A 16,652-nucleotide genomic window follows, 5' to 3' on the forward strand; every position below is an offset into this window, starting at 1 on the left:
GGCAAAGAGATTAAGAAGAAGACTCAGAGGGGAAAGGCACCTGGTAGGGGAATGACCTAAGAATTTGGACAAATCAGCTGGGGTTACATATTATAAGGATTTGGTGTCTTAAGCCTGAAAGCTTTAGGAAGCATTTGGAAGGCTTCAAGCTGAGAGAGCCTTGCATTTTTGTAAGATGACACCGTTTCACTGTGAAAAATGGACCTGAGTGGCCGCAGGAAATTTTAGGAGGTCATTCCATTGATAACGTTGACATGGGGAAGGTGATCACGGCTCAGACTAGGCGACTTGTTTAAAATAAATTCACCAATTTGGGCCGTGTCATCCCCAGATGTTTAGTCTGCCACACTCCCATCCATCCCTCCTGCCTTGTGATCTTTTCTGTTGCGCATCACTTTCAGCTGGTCTGAAAACTTGGGGGAATTTTCTGAACAAGCCACTCCTCAAATGTGGGTAGGCAGGGAGAATTAGCACAAATAAGTGACTTAATCTTGGCCCTGGATGGAGGTGTCTGGATGAAAGGCCAGTTACATCTTTAACTGAGATGGAAGGAAGTGGGTCTGAAGGATTGGGTTTGTCCTCAGCACCAGGCGGAAAGATTGAAGTTACTCTCTGTTCCCAAGTCAGACATCTCTGGGGACTAGAAAAAGCTGTGAACTGAGTTGGGACGCATTGTTTTTAAACTCTGGGACCTTGGCCATGTCACTGAATGGCCTTAAGCCTGCCACTTTATCTAGATAGTGGGAATAATAATGCCTGCCCTCTGTTTCTCACAGATTCCTGGCAATATCCAATCCAATGGCGTACATGGAAATGCTTGAAAAGTCACAAACCATTCTATACACATTAACTGTCACGTCCAGTCAGTGAAGTGAAAGGCCATTTTTGGATGCAAAGAACAACCTTATGAGGCAAGCGTGCTCATTTCAAAATTTCAATTTTCTTAAGTATCTGAGTATTTTAAGGGTCATTTCTAGGATCCGTTTGTACTTTCTATTGTAAGTAGCTGCATAAAAGCTGGCATTTCTGTTTCGGACAAGCAGTACTGCAGAGCGCTAAGAGCATGGACTTTGGAGTGAGATATAAGTTCAACTCTATGCTCTGCTTTTTGACACCTGTGTGAGCTTGGCAAAATTATTTAGCTCCTCTGAATCTTCATTTACTCCTCTGCAAAATGGGTGTATTAGCAGAACAGGCCTCATAAGCCTGTTTTGAGAACTAAACGAAACGTTACATGTAAAGTTGTTAACACAGTGGTTAGTCTATGTGAAGAACTCATTAGGTAGTAGCTATCACTATGTCTATGTTTTAAAATTTTTTTTTATTTTTTTTTATTTTTTTTTAATGTTTTTTATTTATTTTTGAGACAGAGAGAGACAGAGCATGAACGGGGGAGGGGCAGAGCGAGAGGGAGACACAGAATCGGAAGCAGGCTCCAGGTTCTGAGCCATCAGCCCAGAGCCCGACGCAGGGCTCGAACTCACAGACCGCGAGATCGTGACCTGAGCCAAAGTCGGACGCTTAACCGACTGAGCCACCCAGGCGCCCCTATGTTTTAAAATTTTTACCTTTTAGCTGCATTTCTCATTTAATTGTCTGGTATTGATGGGGGGGAACTGGAGTTCTGACTGTTATGCATGGTACTTATGCATGGTACTTACGCATGGTACTCATTTATCCACTTAGGTAGATTCTGCATGGACATAGGAAGGGTCTCTTCCCCATCATTCCCACCCATATTCTTAGGAAATGCTCTAAGGGAAGGAATCAGTTGGGAGAGGGGTAGAGACAGCTTGTTGTTGGAAGGCATAATGATGAGATCAAATGACATTAGGCCACTCCGCATTCGTGACGTTCCCAGGCCCCCTGAGCACCCACGACACTGCAGAGAAGTTCCCACCGGTCTTGCATCGTCAGTGGTGTTCCCGCTTGCAGCCTCATGGGAACGCACGTGGGGGCCGTGTCCAGGGGTGATGCTGACGCACAGCTGTGCGCTGGTCCAAACAGTTCCGGGGAGGCACTGGGTGCTGGGCAAAGCCGGCACTTGTGATGTCACAGAGGAATCTCAGGGCTTGGAAGGCTGACAGAATGCCTTTGCCAGCCCTGGGCTGCAAATCAGAAGGGAATTCGGCCTCCAGAAAGTTCACTTTCACTCCAGCCTGGAGCCAGTCAGAATCAGTGCAGGGCTCTTAACAGATTATAGATTGATTCTGCTGAAATGGAGAAAAATGCAAAAGGCACATCTTCTTATTCCGAGTAGCACCCGCTGATCCTCTCTAAGCAGATGGACTGATAATTACTCCCATCAATAAGGAGGAAACGCTCAGTTCAGCCTTGCCGACCTGCGGATTCCCTCCTCCTTTGCCAAAGCTGAGAATGTGTATGGAACAAAAACTGTAGGGGGAGCTATTTTGTTTTGAATGACGAGTGTAATCTGCCTTTTCAAGTAAGCAAGATATTGAGAACAATTTCACTTTTTGGGGCATTATGAAAGTGCTCTAGAAGGAGGCACAGGTCATTATATAGGAAACTGTGTAATATGCATCAGTGTGGATCTGAATGAGGTACGAGGCCCATGCTCTCCCAGTTATATCACATGATATTTGGGCATCTTGGGGTAAAGTTGGGGGCACAGTCTTGAAAGCAAGACAGCCCTGGGTCCAGATCACAGCTCAGCTGCTTAGCATCTCAGCAGCCTTGGACAAGTTGCTTCATAACCCTGTAAAAGGGTAAAAAGGAAAGAGGAACGTCTGCACAACCTCCCCCACTAAGTTCTTACTCGGATTTAATTTGACACTGCATTTAAAATTCAGCCGGTAGTCTGCACTCAACAAATGGTTTTTCTATCCTCCTTATTTCTCTGGAGTGTCAGATACCGCACTCTTTCATCCTCATCTATGAATGTTGCACTTCTAATTGGTTTCTTGCCTTTTATAAAGAAGATGCGATTGGGCTCACAAAATAGGGCACATACTCAAGATTAGTCCTGCTGTTAAGTGTCCTCTGTTCATTACTTTGATGGGATGGTTTGAGGATGAAGTCTTTGCTGAAGAGTATTTGATGCTGTAGGAGAATGTGTTTGTGCCTGAGCACAGGTCAGAAGAGAAACTAATGATGGAATGGTATTTGCTTCTGTGGAGAGGCCTGGGCAGTGACTTGAAAATGATTTTTGAACAAAAGCGTATTTCCTGGTATACCAAGGATATATGGCTGTGACAGCCCGGGGACTGCTCGGCTCCTTACTCAGACATAATACTGCTCAGGGTAAGTCTCCTCCAGAACCCAGAAGACTATAAGGTTAACAGCAAGCCAATTTCTCTGCCTCCAACAAAATAAATATTGCTTTGGAATCCATCTTATAAATCACAAATGGGGCTTACTACTAGGCCAAGGAAACAATTAGTAGTTATCCAGTAAATGGAATCAATAGAGGAAAAAACAACCGACCCACAAAAACACAGCAACATATTACAAGGGAAAATGTTCTGCATATTGTCTTCTGTCGTGCTGGGCTAGGACATCTTAATGAAGAGCTATATTCTCTCAGGATGGTACCCCAGAGAGCTTATCAGAAGTGTTACTAAGAAGTCGCGGTCTTAATTTTTTTTTTTCTCCAGCCTCGCATATGCAAGAGAATTCCATATTTGACAGCATCCTGGTACTTCCTTTATTTAACAAAGACATCTTAATGTTTCCATGACGGTAACATGTGAGTTACCTCACGTCCAGTCTTAAAATAGTTGTTACACTTAAGGAGTATTATTAGAATAAAGCTGGAAGGAAACATGGAGACAATTACTCTAATTCCCTCATTTTATAGGAGAGAATCCAGGGGCCCTAGTGCCTTCTCAAGGCTGCACAATGACTGGGGTCAGGGCTGGCTTGAGAATTCAGATTTGTATTTCCATACCGATGCTCCTTTTATTTTTTGACATGTAATAATTCTTCTTGGTCTAGAAGAAGATTAGAGTATTAACAGTAGTTTAGATGTGAGAGAATACCACCAAACAGGCCCACTGTATAAATCATTGCAGAATATCATAGAGGAGGGACCACAAAGACCACAACGGTTACATTTTACAGTCAAAGAAAATGTGGCACAGAGAAGTTGAATGACTTTCTAGGGACAACCTGGCTAATAATTGATGGAGTCAAGATTTGAACTCATTGGATCTGGCATATCTGGTACTAGTTAGAATATCGGCTGGAGTTGGCCTGGGGTTTTACTGGACTCATCTCTGTTTTAGAGTATTCTGAGAGATGTCCTGACCCTGCTTCCGCGGGCTATGAGGAAGCTTGCACTTTGGAAACACATGAGAGAGGTTGGAAGTGTGGATTATTTATAGCCTGAGAGGAGAAAGTTGTTCAACTTCATTTCCATCCCTAACCACATGGGAGAATAGGTTGGAGTAATAGGAAGACCCTCAGTGGTTGTGAAGTGTGTGTGTATACATTGTGGTGGGGACTGTATTATGCCTGAGAGTCCTTTGGTTTTCTCTTTTCCCTTCAGCTTTCTGAGATGCTCTGCCTTATAGCCCAAAAGAGGTGGCTTTCATGGCTCCTCTGACTGAACTCGGGGTAGATACAGATGGCCCCTCTGAGAGCGTCCCACCAGGGTTTTTGCAATTAGGCATAGTGATTGAATTAGTTAACTTTGGAGAGATGTGTTGGAGTCACCTAGACTTGTGATCCGAAGCCTCCGTCTCTGGGATGCCACAGTCTGACACGGGTTTGTAACCAGGAAGCAACTGTGTGGAGAGAGAGAGAGGGGTAGGTGAGGGAATGAATGCATTGCATATGCTTTCTCTTCCTCTATCTACAGGTACTTGAACCCTGATTTTTCAGCATCACCGTGAGTATTGTGACCATAACGCCAGCACAAGGGAAATGAAAATGGGTCTTAATAATATCATTTGCGTCTGGAATCTAGTTGTGCCCCAAAGCCAGCGTCTATCCTGGGCATTTCTGAAAAAGAGGCTTCTCTCTATTTCTCTCTTTCTTTTTTGATTTAAGTCAGTTCGAGTTGAGGTTTTAGTCCCATGCAAGAGAAGGAGTTGTAACTGACACAGGAGCTTTGCACTGCCAGTAAATTGCTTTGTTTTGCAGAACGCAAAGCCAAGCTTCAAGAAGAGAGAAAAGAAGTGCTGGATGGCTCCTTTTTGATTCTAGTTTCTTATTTATTTCTTGTTTTGTTGTTTTTGTAAAGAACATATAAGAAACTGTCCAACTGAATGCCACATGGTGCCTAGATCCTGATCCTTCTGCAGCAAAAACGTTTTTCTGTTCTCTGGATCGTTCCTGGATACTGTAGTTCTAGAAATGAAGACATGGAGAGGGCTGGCTGGAGTCAAATTAAAAAAAAAAAAAGCAACCTGAAGGGGGTAGAAATGATCAAAGCAAAGAAAAAAGAGTGAAATGTCCTAATCTGAAGATGATTTCGTTTTCCAAAAGCTCCTAGCAAATTGAGAAGGCAGCCAAAGGAAAGGCTTGTTTGGGAAGGTATGCATCAAATAAAAGCAACAGCCATGAAAACAGAAGGTCTGTCTTCTAAAATGGATTCCTGGCAGTGAAACTCACTGGCTATAGCCAGCCCAGACTGAACTCCTTTCTTCATCCTTGAATGAATCACTATGGTCCCAGGGATGTGATGCTGTGCTTGGTCAGACTTGAGTCACCTGTCCACTTCTGGATCTATGGAGATGATGGACATCACCCTGCTGAGATTGTGGAAAGAGCAGTACGGGGAAAATCAGGATGCAAAAGAGGAATGAATGGAAGTCAGGCAGGTAACAAACAGAAACCAACAGATGAGAGTTCTCTTGAAAGCAGGCACTGTGTAGAATCCAAGCTCCTTTAATGACATATTTCTGAATGAAACATTTGTGTCTAAGATAAGCATTTCTGTGGGATTTATAGGAAACATAGCTGTCTCTCTGTGCTGGATATTTTACACAGGAATTGTTCTGAAATACTTAAAATGTTAAAAACCTGCAGAATACTTTTGTTTTACAAATATAACAATACTGAGAAAGTAAGGATTGGATATTATGAAATTGCGAAGACTTCAGTTTCAGTTACTTGTTTCTTTAAAGTTTATTTATTTATTTTGAGGTGGGGGAGGGGTGGAGAGAGAAGGAGAGGGAAAATTCCAAGCAGGCTCCACACTGTCAGTGCAGAGCCCAATGCAGGGCTTAATCTCACGAGACGTGAAACCATGACCTGAGCCAAAATCAAGAGTCAGCTGCTCAACCAACTGAGCCACCCAGGCACCCCTCAGTTACCTGTTACGTGGCCTTATGATAGACCCAGGATTTTCTTCAGAGTACGTTAATATAAATAATTTCAGAGCCATAAAGACTGTAATTTTTGTGAAATTATCAGCCCTAGGCTCTTTGAATATACCACATTCAGAACTTTCTCAGTGATGCAGCTATAGAGAAGGAAAACACTAGCTGGGGTGATGAATTGGCTCACTGGAATGGTTCTTAGAATTACATCACCACCTTGCAATAAGGTTCCATAAAAAAAAAAATACAAAGATTTGGGTTTGGTAATTTTCTCACCGCACTTATTCCTTTCCCAAAATTTTAATACATCAATAACTTATTAATTTGAAAGTCTTCCCTCTAACATAGGAAATGTGTCTCTTTCTGAGAAGATGGATGCTCCCCCCAAAAATAAAGCATGTGGAAGGTAAATCGGTGTTTTTGGATGGATGCCTTGTTGGAAGAAGACAAGAGGGTGGTCATGCCATTCTTACCTGACTTTCCCTTCTTCTGCTTGATAGTCCGCCTTCAGAAGCAGGTAAATATGCCATCCATCATATTATCTGTTTCCTTTGTAGCAAATTTGACTGGTTTTAATCACGATATTTTGTTGACTTGATGTAATGTGCAGTATTTGAGTTGAAAGGGGGGCACGAACAGCTAAAATGACATCTCATTTTTTTTCAGGGACCTTTGTTCTTAAACACAGGAAGTTGTAAAATCTCCAGTAGCGAATTTCATTAGGTTTAGGCAATACTATAAGTGATGGCATTCTATTGAGTCAATGCCTTGAATGCGAATCAGGAGATTAACTATTGTGGCAAACTGTCAATCTTGACTCCTAAATTATTGTGAGTAGCGAATTTTTTGTTCTGGCTTTGAAGTTGAATTATTCTTTTCACTCGGTATGTCAGTCAGAAAAGAGATTTGTCTTCTCAGCTGAGCTCTGCCTGGTTTTCTTTAGGTAATTAATATTTCCCCTTTCTCCCACACTATGCCATTACTTTGTTATGATTCTCATTCATCAAGACCCAAATATTTCTTTAAAATTCTGAGGGGCTTGACAGGTTAAACTGTATCCCATTATTGATGATATTAAACAACACCTTCTGAAAAGTTGTCTTTAGGCTTTCTGTCAGATTTTCAGTAAAATGTCATCATATTTGTATCTTTATTTCTTTAAGAGAGAGGGAGAGAGAGAGGTCATTCAGAATCACTTGCTAAAGCTCTCTACAACGTGTTTTTAGACAAAAAAATATGGTTTGGGAAAGAAGAAAAATATCAATTTTTTGGAAGCATTGTAAAATATCCATTATTAACAGGCGTGTGAGCCTAAGTGCGCACAAATGTATGTCCAGGAATGTTCATTTCTGCCATGTTTGTATCCCCTAAAAAACAAAAATAGAAATAACCTAAATTTCCAAAAGGATGAAAAGTTAAATAAACCATGACACAATGTAATGTTATGTGTTATTTAAAAAGGATGAAGCACATTTACCTAGACTCGCTTGAAATGGAGCTCATGAAATATCACTAGGAATAAAAAAGCAATTGCATAATAGTATAGTAGAATCATTTTTTTGGTAAAATATATGTCTTTATCTTATATATGTTAATGTATATGAACTGTTCATTGTAGTTAGATCTGAGTAATGAGAATTGTCAGTAATGAGTTGGGGAGGGCTTTTGTTGTACCGTAACATAAGCTGTGTGTTTTTTTTTAATGATAAGCATGCATAAAGGTTTTCAAATGCATATGGACAAAATAAAATAAGTCATTAAGCTCTCTCATCTTATAAGTGAGAGAACTGAACATGGAGAAATTCAATGACTTTCTTACTCTAGTCCAGCTCATTCGAGCCAGAGATGGAATTTGGATTCAGCTCTTTGGGCTTCAACATCTGTATGATTACTCCTGCATATTACTCCTCTTTCTTACATTAATCATAAACATTGTTTTAATAACCAATATCTGCATCTTTGAAATCAAACAGAAATAAACCCCTTGTCCCCACCACAAAGACCTTGGAATTTAAATCTTAGAAGCTTAAATCTTACTTTTCTTCACCATATCGACAAATCCACTTTCCTCTAGGAATTAGAATTCAATTTATGCTGCATTTATGCTGCTTTGAGTCACAGTTTAGTCACACAACGCTAGGAAAGTCTCTACGGCTCAGCTCTTCTGACAAAGGTGCTCACTGTAGTGATACCTGTGAATCCATTTCACAAAGACTCGCTATCCAGGTGGACTCTCCATTGGGCTGTTTCTTCTGCTTATTTCTTGGTCTCATCCTTTCTTTTCTTCCTGTGTGGCTGTCTGCAGGAAGTGGCTCCACATAGATGCTCCAGCGTCCAAATTCACCCTGCTGAGTAATTTATTCACTGTTTTTTTTCAGTCGTCTTTATGTTGCAGACATTTGGACTTACTAAACTGTTGATTCTCTTTCCTTCTGGGGGATCTGAACTCTCTGAGTGCTGAGGAAGGAAACCTTGCAAGGGCGAGTGGAAGACGAGCAACAGAACAGGGAGTTTCTGAGCGAAATTTCAATGTTAGCCAGTCATCGGTGTCCTCTTCCTTACCAACCATCAATGCAATTCTTGTCATCATCAGTGCCACCTGTTATTGGGCATTGACGAGAGCCTGGAGTAGGCACTTGACACAGACTTATGCCTCAGTACAGTCCTTTGGGCTGGATACTGTTAGTGTTCCATTGATACGTAAGGGGTGGAAGCAAATAAGGTAAGGCTTAGGTGATTTGTTCAAAGTCATATTGGCTAAGGACTACCTTGCCTGTTTTGGAGGAGAATCTTCTTCTCTCAGGTTTCAGTCTTTGAGTTGGAAAAAAAAAAAGGCCAAGAAACCATAATAAGACTCATCACAGAAGTGGAATTCTCTAACACTGTCTTTCTCCCAATGTATTCAGCTTATTAGTGTATAGGGGAGCTCTAACTTTCTGAAAACGTCTATTGATTTTCTTGTGTGTGTGGGGGGATTTACAGAGACAATTCGTAGGCCTCAGATGCCGTTGTAACATTCACTGCTTTGCTGTGGATAGGAAGGATGTTTGTGAAAGAAGGCCAAGTAATGTCATCATTTGGCCTCATTTGTGAAATGAATGGCTGTGTTCCTGGCACTGAGAAGGATGCCCTAAAGCCATTCGAAAGATGAAAGGGCTTATCTTGAAACAAGGTTTTCTGGAAGATCACAAACCAACCGTCTAAAATGTTAGTTCAGATAAAATGAGAGCAAAGAACTATTGGAATCTTCAAGTTGAAATTTCTAATTAAGATTTTAACAACTTGTACAGAAATTATCCTCGCGGCAGCCTTTGCAATTGATTCTTCTTATAGGAAGGGGAGAACGTTTTCTTATCCCTTTGCTTATGGACTTCAAAGATATACAGTGATTAGAGTGTTTTCATTTTGCCCAGCTTTGGTATCGGGGCATTCCTGTTGGGTTCTCTAGTCAAAATTCTTGTCTGCAGCTTGGAGCTGATTTTAATATAAATAGCAGGTTTGTCGTATCTCAGGTGCTTATTAAAATGTCATTCAGCAATTAGCTGAATCAAGAAAGGAACATAGTACACCTTTATTCTGCCTCGAAGCTTATAGATATCTACGTTGGGAATCTCACTTTGCTTCCATCATACTGAAGCAGCTGTTGGTTTGGGTGACTGGGCTGTACATTTATAAGGAGCCATTGCTGCTCTTTGGAGATATCTGAAGGGGAATAACTTCTGTTACCTTCTCTCTACTAACATCACCAATTTCGGAAGTGATAACAATCGATTCCCTAAAGCCATCAGCCTCTATGTAGTGTGTTATGAAATATAAAAATTACATTGAAATATTCTACACGTGTTTAGATTTCACATAATCTTGAAAGTTGGATATCAAGTGCTATCCTAAAAGAAAGAAAGAAAGAAAGAAAGAAAGAAAGAAAGAAAGAAAGAAAGAAAAAAGAAAGAAAAAGAGAAACAAAAGGAAGGAAGGAGGGAAGGAAGGAAGGAAGGAAGGAAGGAAGGAAGGAAGGAAGGAAGGAAAAGATGCTTTACCCCTCTAAAATCCAGACTGCAATAATGTATACCTCACTATTAGCAGTGGGATTCCCCACCCCCGCCCTGCCCCTGCTCCTGCTCCAACGGATTTGGGGGCAATCTCTGAGATGTTGCTATCACACTAAAGGGTTAAGTTTTTTAGGACAAGTCTGAAAGAGTTTAATTTTCTCAGCACGTTGCCTCATCTCTGGTAGCTGCCACAACATGCCTCATTTTGGTAGCACAGCAGTTGACACATTCTTTGGGCATGGAAAAAGTAACAAAAATCAGGAATCTCCCCTCCTCACTCTCACCAGTGAGAGCTATGAAGAAATATAATTAAGGATTTGCATGCTTAGTATAATGAAAATATTTTTTTCCAGTTCTGTTTGGTTCTGAATTAACAATAAGCAAAAGGAAAAGAAGCTCAGTACACAGGGTGTGCTGTGCACCTAACAAAATTTAATAATTGGTTAATTGGCACATCAATTTTTCTGTTATTTTTTTAGAATTGACAACTAATCCACTTGCCTACTTCTTATTAAATACATTTCCATACCCCCTCCCCCCCCTCAAGGAAATGTCTCAAGTCTTCTTTTTTGTTCATTCTTTTCAAAATTCTGGATTAGGAATCTCAAAAAAAAAAAAAAAAAAGACATTGGGCCAGCTTCTGGAATAGTGGAAGAAGGACCTCCAAAAATTCACTGTTCCATAAAAGAAATGAGAACACTGGCAAAAGTGTCAAGATCAACTTTAGGGGATCTCTGGAAATGAAAACTGGCAAAAATCTAGGAAGGGTTTATTCAAAAACAATGGGTGAATCTTAGCAAGAACAGCAAGATTTATGACACTTTTAAACTTGCCATAATTCTACCCTCTTCCTGAGCTCGGTAGCCTTGAAAACCAGCAGCCTTGCCAGCCACTGGAGGGGAAAAATGGCTTTGGAGCTCCCCTAAAGCTTACTCCCCAGAGAATTTCCACTATGTGGCCTGTCTGTAAGTTTGCTGAAAACAAGTTCCAGGACTTGTTTGTTTGTTGAAGCCATCATGATGTATATTATTAATAAGAAGTTCTGAACGAATATTTTGTGGTTCAGTGATGCTATTGAAGACCCAAGATACTCATTTTCCCGTCACCCTAAGTGAATTGATTCATCTTCCTTGTGTTGGTAACCTCATGGTCACAGGGTGGCTGCCACAGCTTTAGGCACTGTGTCCCTAGCATCCCATGCAGGAAGGAGAGTAGTATGTGGGAGATCAGTCTCCTTTAATTAGTGGAGAAGGTTTGAGAAGCTCAAATGTTCTCTTATGTCTCATTTCCCAGAATTGGGTCACATAGCCGCTCCTAGTTGCAAGGGAAGCTGGAAAAGAGAATATTTGACCAAGGAGATGAGAATTAGGATTTATTCAGAGAAATTATGACTTATCTGTGGAAGTTCGGCACATTAAAGCCTGAACAAAAAAGGGTTTTCTTCTTTCTTTCTCTCTCTCTCCTTTCCTTTCTTTTCCTTCCTTCTTTCTTTCTTTCTTTCTTTCTTTCTTTCTTTCTTTCTTTCTTTCTTTCTTTCTTTCTTTCTTTCTTTCTTTTTCTTTCTTTCTCTTTCTTTTCTCTTCTCTTTTCTTTCTTTCTCTCTCTCTCTCTCTCTCTTCCTTTCTTCTTTCTTCCCTTCCTTCCTTCTGCCTTCCTGCCTTCCTGACTTCCTTTCTTTTTAATTTTTTTTTTAAATCTGGGAAGATTTGGGGGCAGAAGGAAAGTAATAGTGTTAGTTACAGGCAAGGATTGTCCCTTCTTTTTAAATTGAAGTATAGTTAACATATAATATCCTGTTAGTTTCAGGTGTATGTCATAGTTATGTGATATTTTCCTACATTATGAAATGATCCCCCACAATAAGTCTAGTTACCGTCTCTTACTACGCAAAGTTATTACGGTATTATTGACTATGTTCTTTCTGCTGTACCGTTTATCTCTGGGAGTTTGTCCTCCCCTCCCTCGGAAAACTTCTTCCCTGTGGTAACCAGTGGTTTGTTTCCTGCATCTATGAGTCCGTTTCTGTTTTGTTATATTTGTTCATCAGTTGTTTTTTTTCCAGACTCCACACATAAGTGAAATCATGCAGTATTTGTCTTTTTCTGAATTCACTTTGTATGATACCCTCCAGCTCCATCCATGTTGTTGCACATGGCAAGATTTCATTCTTTTTTTATCATTGAGTGACATTCCATTGCATACATTCACCACATCTTCTTTATCCATTCACCTATCAGTAGACACTTGGGTTGTTTCCTTATCTTGGCTGTTGTAAATAATGCTATAATGAACGTAGGGGTACACATATCCTTTTGAATTGATGTTTTTGTTTTCTTTGGATAAAAAACCACAAATGGAATCGCTGGATCTTATGAGAGTTCTTTGTGTGTGTGTGTGCGTGTGCGTGTGTGTGTGTGTGTGTGTGTGTGGAACCTCCATTACTATTTTCCATAGTGGTTACACCAATTTACATTGCCACCAATAGTATATGAAGATGCCCTTTTCTCCACATTCTCATTAACGCTTGTTATTTCTTGTCTTTTTGATAATAGTTATTTTGACAGATGCGAGGTGACACCTTGTTGTGGTTTTGATTTGCATTTCTCCAATGGTTAGTGACGTTGAGCACCTTTTCGTGTGCTTTATGGCCATGTGTATATCTTCTTTGGAAAAATGTCTCTTCAGATCTTCTGCCCATTCTTTAGTCTGGCTGGTCTTTTTGATGTTAGGTTGCATAAGTTCTTTATATATTTTGGATTTTAACTTCTTACTGGTTATATTATTTGCAAGCATCTTCTGCCATTCAGTAGGTTGCCTTTTCATTTTGTGGATGGGTTTATTCACTGTGCAGAAGCTTTTCAGTTTGATGTAATTTCATTTGTTTATTTTAACTTTTGTTGCCCGTGCCTGAGGAGAATGGTCCAAAAAATATTGCTAAGATCACTGTCAAAGAGCTTCCTGCTTATGTTTCCTCTAGGAGTATAATGGTTTTAGGTCTTACATTGAAGTCTTTAATCCCTTTTGAATTTATTTTCAAATATGGTGTAAGATAGTGGTACATTTTCATTCTTTTGCATGTAGTTGTCCAGTTTTTCCAATACCAGTTATTGAAGAGACCATCTTTTCCTTGTGGTATATTCTTGCCTTTATTGTAGATTAATTGACCACATAAGCGTGAGTTTATCTCTGGGCCCTCTATTCTGTCCTGTTGATCTTTGTGTCTGTTTTTGTGCCAGAGTCATACTGTTTTGATTATTTAGCTTTCTAGTATAATTTGAGATCAGGGAACACAATACCTCCAGCTTTGTTCTTCCTTCTCAGGATTACCTTGGCTATTCGGGGTCCTTTGTGGTTCCATACAAGTTTTAAGATTGTTTGTTCTAGTTCTGTGAAAAAAGCCTTTGGTGTTTTGATGGGGAGAGCATTAAATCTATAGATTGTTTTGAGTAGTCTGGACATTTAACAATGTTAATTCTTCTAGTTAATGAGCATGGTATCATTTTTTCATTTATTTGTGTTGGTTTTAATTTCTTTCTTTGATGTCTTACAGTTTTCAGAGTATAGGTCTTTCACCATCTTGCTCAAATTTATTCCAATGAATTTTTTTTTTTTTTGATGCAATTGTCAATAAGATTGTCTTCTTAATTTCTCTTTCTGGTAGCTTGTTATTAGTATATAGAAACACAAATTGTTTCTGTGTGTTAATTTTGTATCTGCAACTTTCTCTAATTCATGTATTCTAATAGTTTTTTTGGTGGAGTTTGTAGATTTTCTGCATATAGTAAAAATCTTGGTGTATGTATATATATAAATATACATACATACACAATGTATATATAGATACGTACACAATAGAATATTATTCTGAATACCACTGTATGCTACAACATGATGCTAAGTAAAAAAGTCCATCCAAAAGGTCACATGTTGCAGTGTTCCATTTATATGAATTGTCCATCAGCAGATTTATAGAGATATAAATTGATTATATTTATAGATTATTTAGATTTATAGAATCTTTAGCTATTATAGATTATTGCAGGGATGGGGTGGAGGAGGAGGTGGGGAGTGACTTTTAGTATTTAATGTATGGGGGTTCTTTTGGGAATGATGAAGATGTCTTGGAATTCGATAGTGGTGAGGTTGCACAACTTTGTGAATATATTTAAAACACTGAGTTGTACATTTTAAAAGGATGAATTTTATGGTATGTGAGTTATATCTCAATAAAGCAGTTATTAAAAAAAAAGTCACTCCCCACCTGTTTTCAATTAATGCTCTCAGGGCTAATGTGTATGAATGACTCAGCAGAACCCTGTTGTTTCTATCTTATATTTTTAAGAGAGCCAAACTATTTTGCAACACAGCAAACATATATTAAACAAAATGTAATCATCACATTTCACTGTTATAAACTGGATAAACAAAACAGATTTCTTTACAGGCAGCATATGGAGATGGGATTCACCCATAAATACATCCAAGTTGCTTTGGTCATTTTATAGTGAGCTTGGGTTGTCAGAGAAAAAGAGAAAGGGAAGTTAAGGCAGAACAACTCAAGCCTGATGATTTTGCTCTTGATCAGCAACACTAAAAAGGCTTTCGTTGGATTCTTAACTGACCAGCCTGGCTCCCTTTTACTGATTACTTTCAACAGATAATAGTTTCTTGGCTAGGTACTGGTAATTATTTTAGATGTTGAGATTTTACTGTGATTAAATTAATTAAAATCTGTCTTCCTGGCATCCTAAGAAAAGACTATACCTCTCAGAGTTTAAGCAGTTTTTTTTTCCCTTGATTTGGAGAACGATTAAAAAGAGGTTGGTGTCTCCTTGAAAAAGAAAAACTCAGACTCCTCTACCCAGTACCATAATAAAAAATGATAATCAATAAAACACTTGAGCTTTCAGCAATGAAGATGACTTTAGACCATTCCTCTGTATTTTTTGTTGGTTTGACCCATTTCTTTCCAGGTAAATACCTTTGTTTACTTAATACTCACATCTTATTCTAACATTCCAATGTTAACATTTTTTTCCCAGTCCCTGGGATGTACAAGAATATATTACAAATAGATAATATCCTGCTGGCATGCTTTTAAATGCTGTTAGAAATAACCAAGTACATCATTTAAAAAAGAGCGCACATAACTTTTAACAGTGTGAGTTTTGAAACTTGAGTTTTTAGGTGTTCACGTGCCTAAGTATTTACATTTTGCTCTGTGTTTGCTAACTTAAGTCTTATGTGCTCGTATGATCTTGATATAACCAAGGATGTAAACCTGAGGAAATGTAATTGTGAAATTGGATTGCAATTTGCATATTCCATGGAAGCAAACTAAGAATATTGTTTAGGCATGTGTTGACAGGTTATTTCAGGGCGTGGTTGAAACATACATCAAGTATAACTCTTCCTCCTAGTGAACCTCTTGTGCTGTTTGACAGTTACTTTACTTTGGACGTATTTGTATTCATTTTGTCACAAGAGGGCAAAGAGGAAGACTTTGAACTGTCATTTGCAAACTGAATTCTTTATATCATTTTTTATATTCTAAGGAATCTGGGGGCAGAACTTGTTGAGACCTGATTTATATTGTGGAATTCCCATGTGGATATGAATATGGTAATATTGAAGGATAATTGAAATTTTGTTGCTTTTTCCTAGTGAATGGTTTTGCTGAAGAATGCGTGTTAATTACAAATTAGAAGAAACAATGTCTTTAGAATGTTGAACCTGTATCAGTGACCAAAGTAGTCTAGCATTGTCATAAACAACTGAAAGATCTCAAAATGTTCCTAAATGAGGTAGGGTGGTGTTGTCCCAGATCTGCTCAGCAACATGAATCCCAAAAGGAAGAATTAGATTAGTAGGAAATTGGGGTTGGCCTAATTTTGGAACAATTACATCCAGAATGGGAGTGCTTTTTCAGAACTTGGTCAGAATCAAAGTAATCTTCGAAAATTTTGGAGATTGAACTCAGGAATTTTAGGATAACAGATCCCCATGCATACATGTATGAATCCATGATAGCATTTTTATGTCCCATTCATGCAGGCATCGTTAATGGATTAGGATAAACTTTACTCTTAAACCCTAAGATAAAGTATGATAGCGAGCCTCCAAGATGTCCCCCAATAGTCCTAGCCCCGTGTATCCATGCCCTTCTGTAGTTCCTTCCCATATTGCATAAGGCTGGCCTGTTTTACCAGTAGAATACTGCAGAAGTGAAGTATAGGAAAAGTGTGACTTCTGAGGTCAAGTCATAAAAGACATTGTAACAACTGCGTTGCTCTCTCTTGCATCCCTTCCTCTGGGG

General features: G+C 39.2%; 1 long non-coding RNA gene across 6 annotated transcripts in view; it reads left to right on the forward strand.

The window, feature by feature from the left end:
* The first annotated feature begins 1,554 nt into the window (after positions 1–1,554).
* The window catches only part of LOC113593591 (uncharacterized), a 232,346-nt gene continuing 217,248 nt past the window's right edge, over positions 1,555–16,652 (forward strand). For 5 of the 6 annotated variants that reach the window (XR_008297078.1, XR_003413873.2, XR_008297077.1 and 2 more), the window contains exons 1-2: positions 1,555–5,786; positions 6,636–6,804. This is a non-coding gene — a long non-coding RNA (uncharacterized LOC113593591). The remainder of the gene's footprint in view (positions 5,787–6,635; positions 6,805–16,652) is intronic. The other variant, XR_008297076.1, reaches the window with a different exon arrangement.

Source organism: Acinonyx jubatus, chromosome A2 (genome assembly GCF_027475565.1).
Source record: "Acinonyx jubatus isolate Ajub_Pintada_27869175 chromosome A2, VMU_Ajub_asm_v1.0, whole genome shotgun sequence".
NCBI classification, from domain to species: Eukaryota; Metazoa; Chordata; class Mammalia; order Carnivora; family Felidae; genus Acinonyx; species Acinonyx jubatus.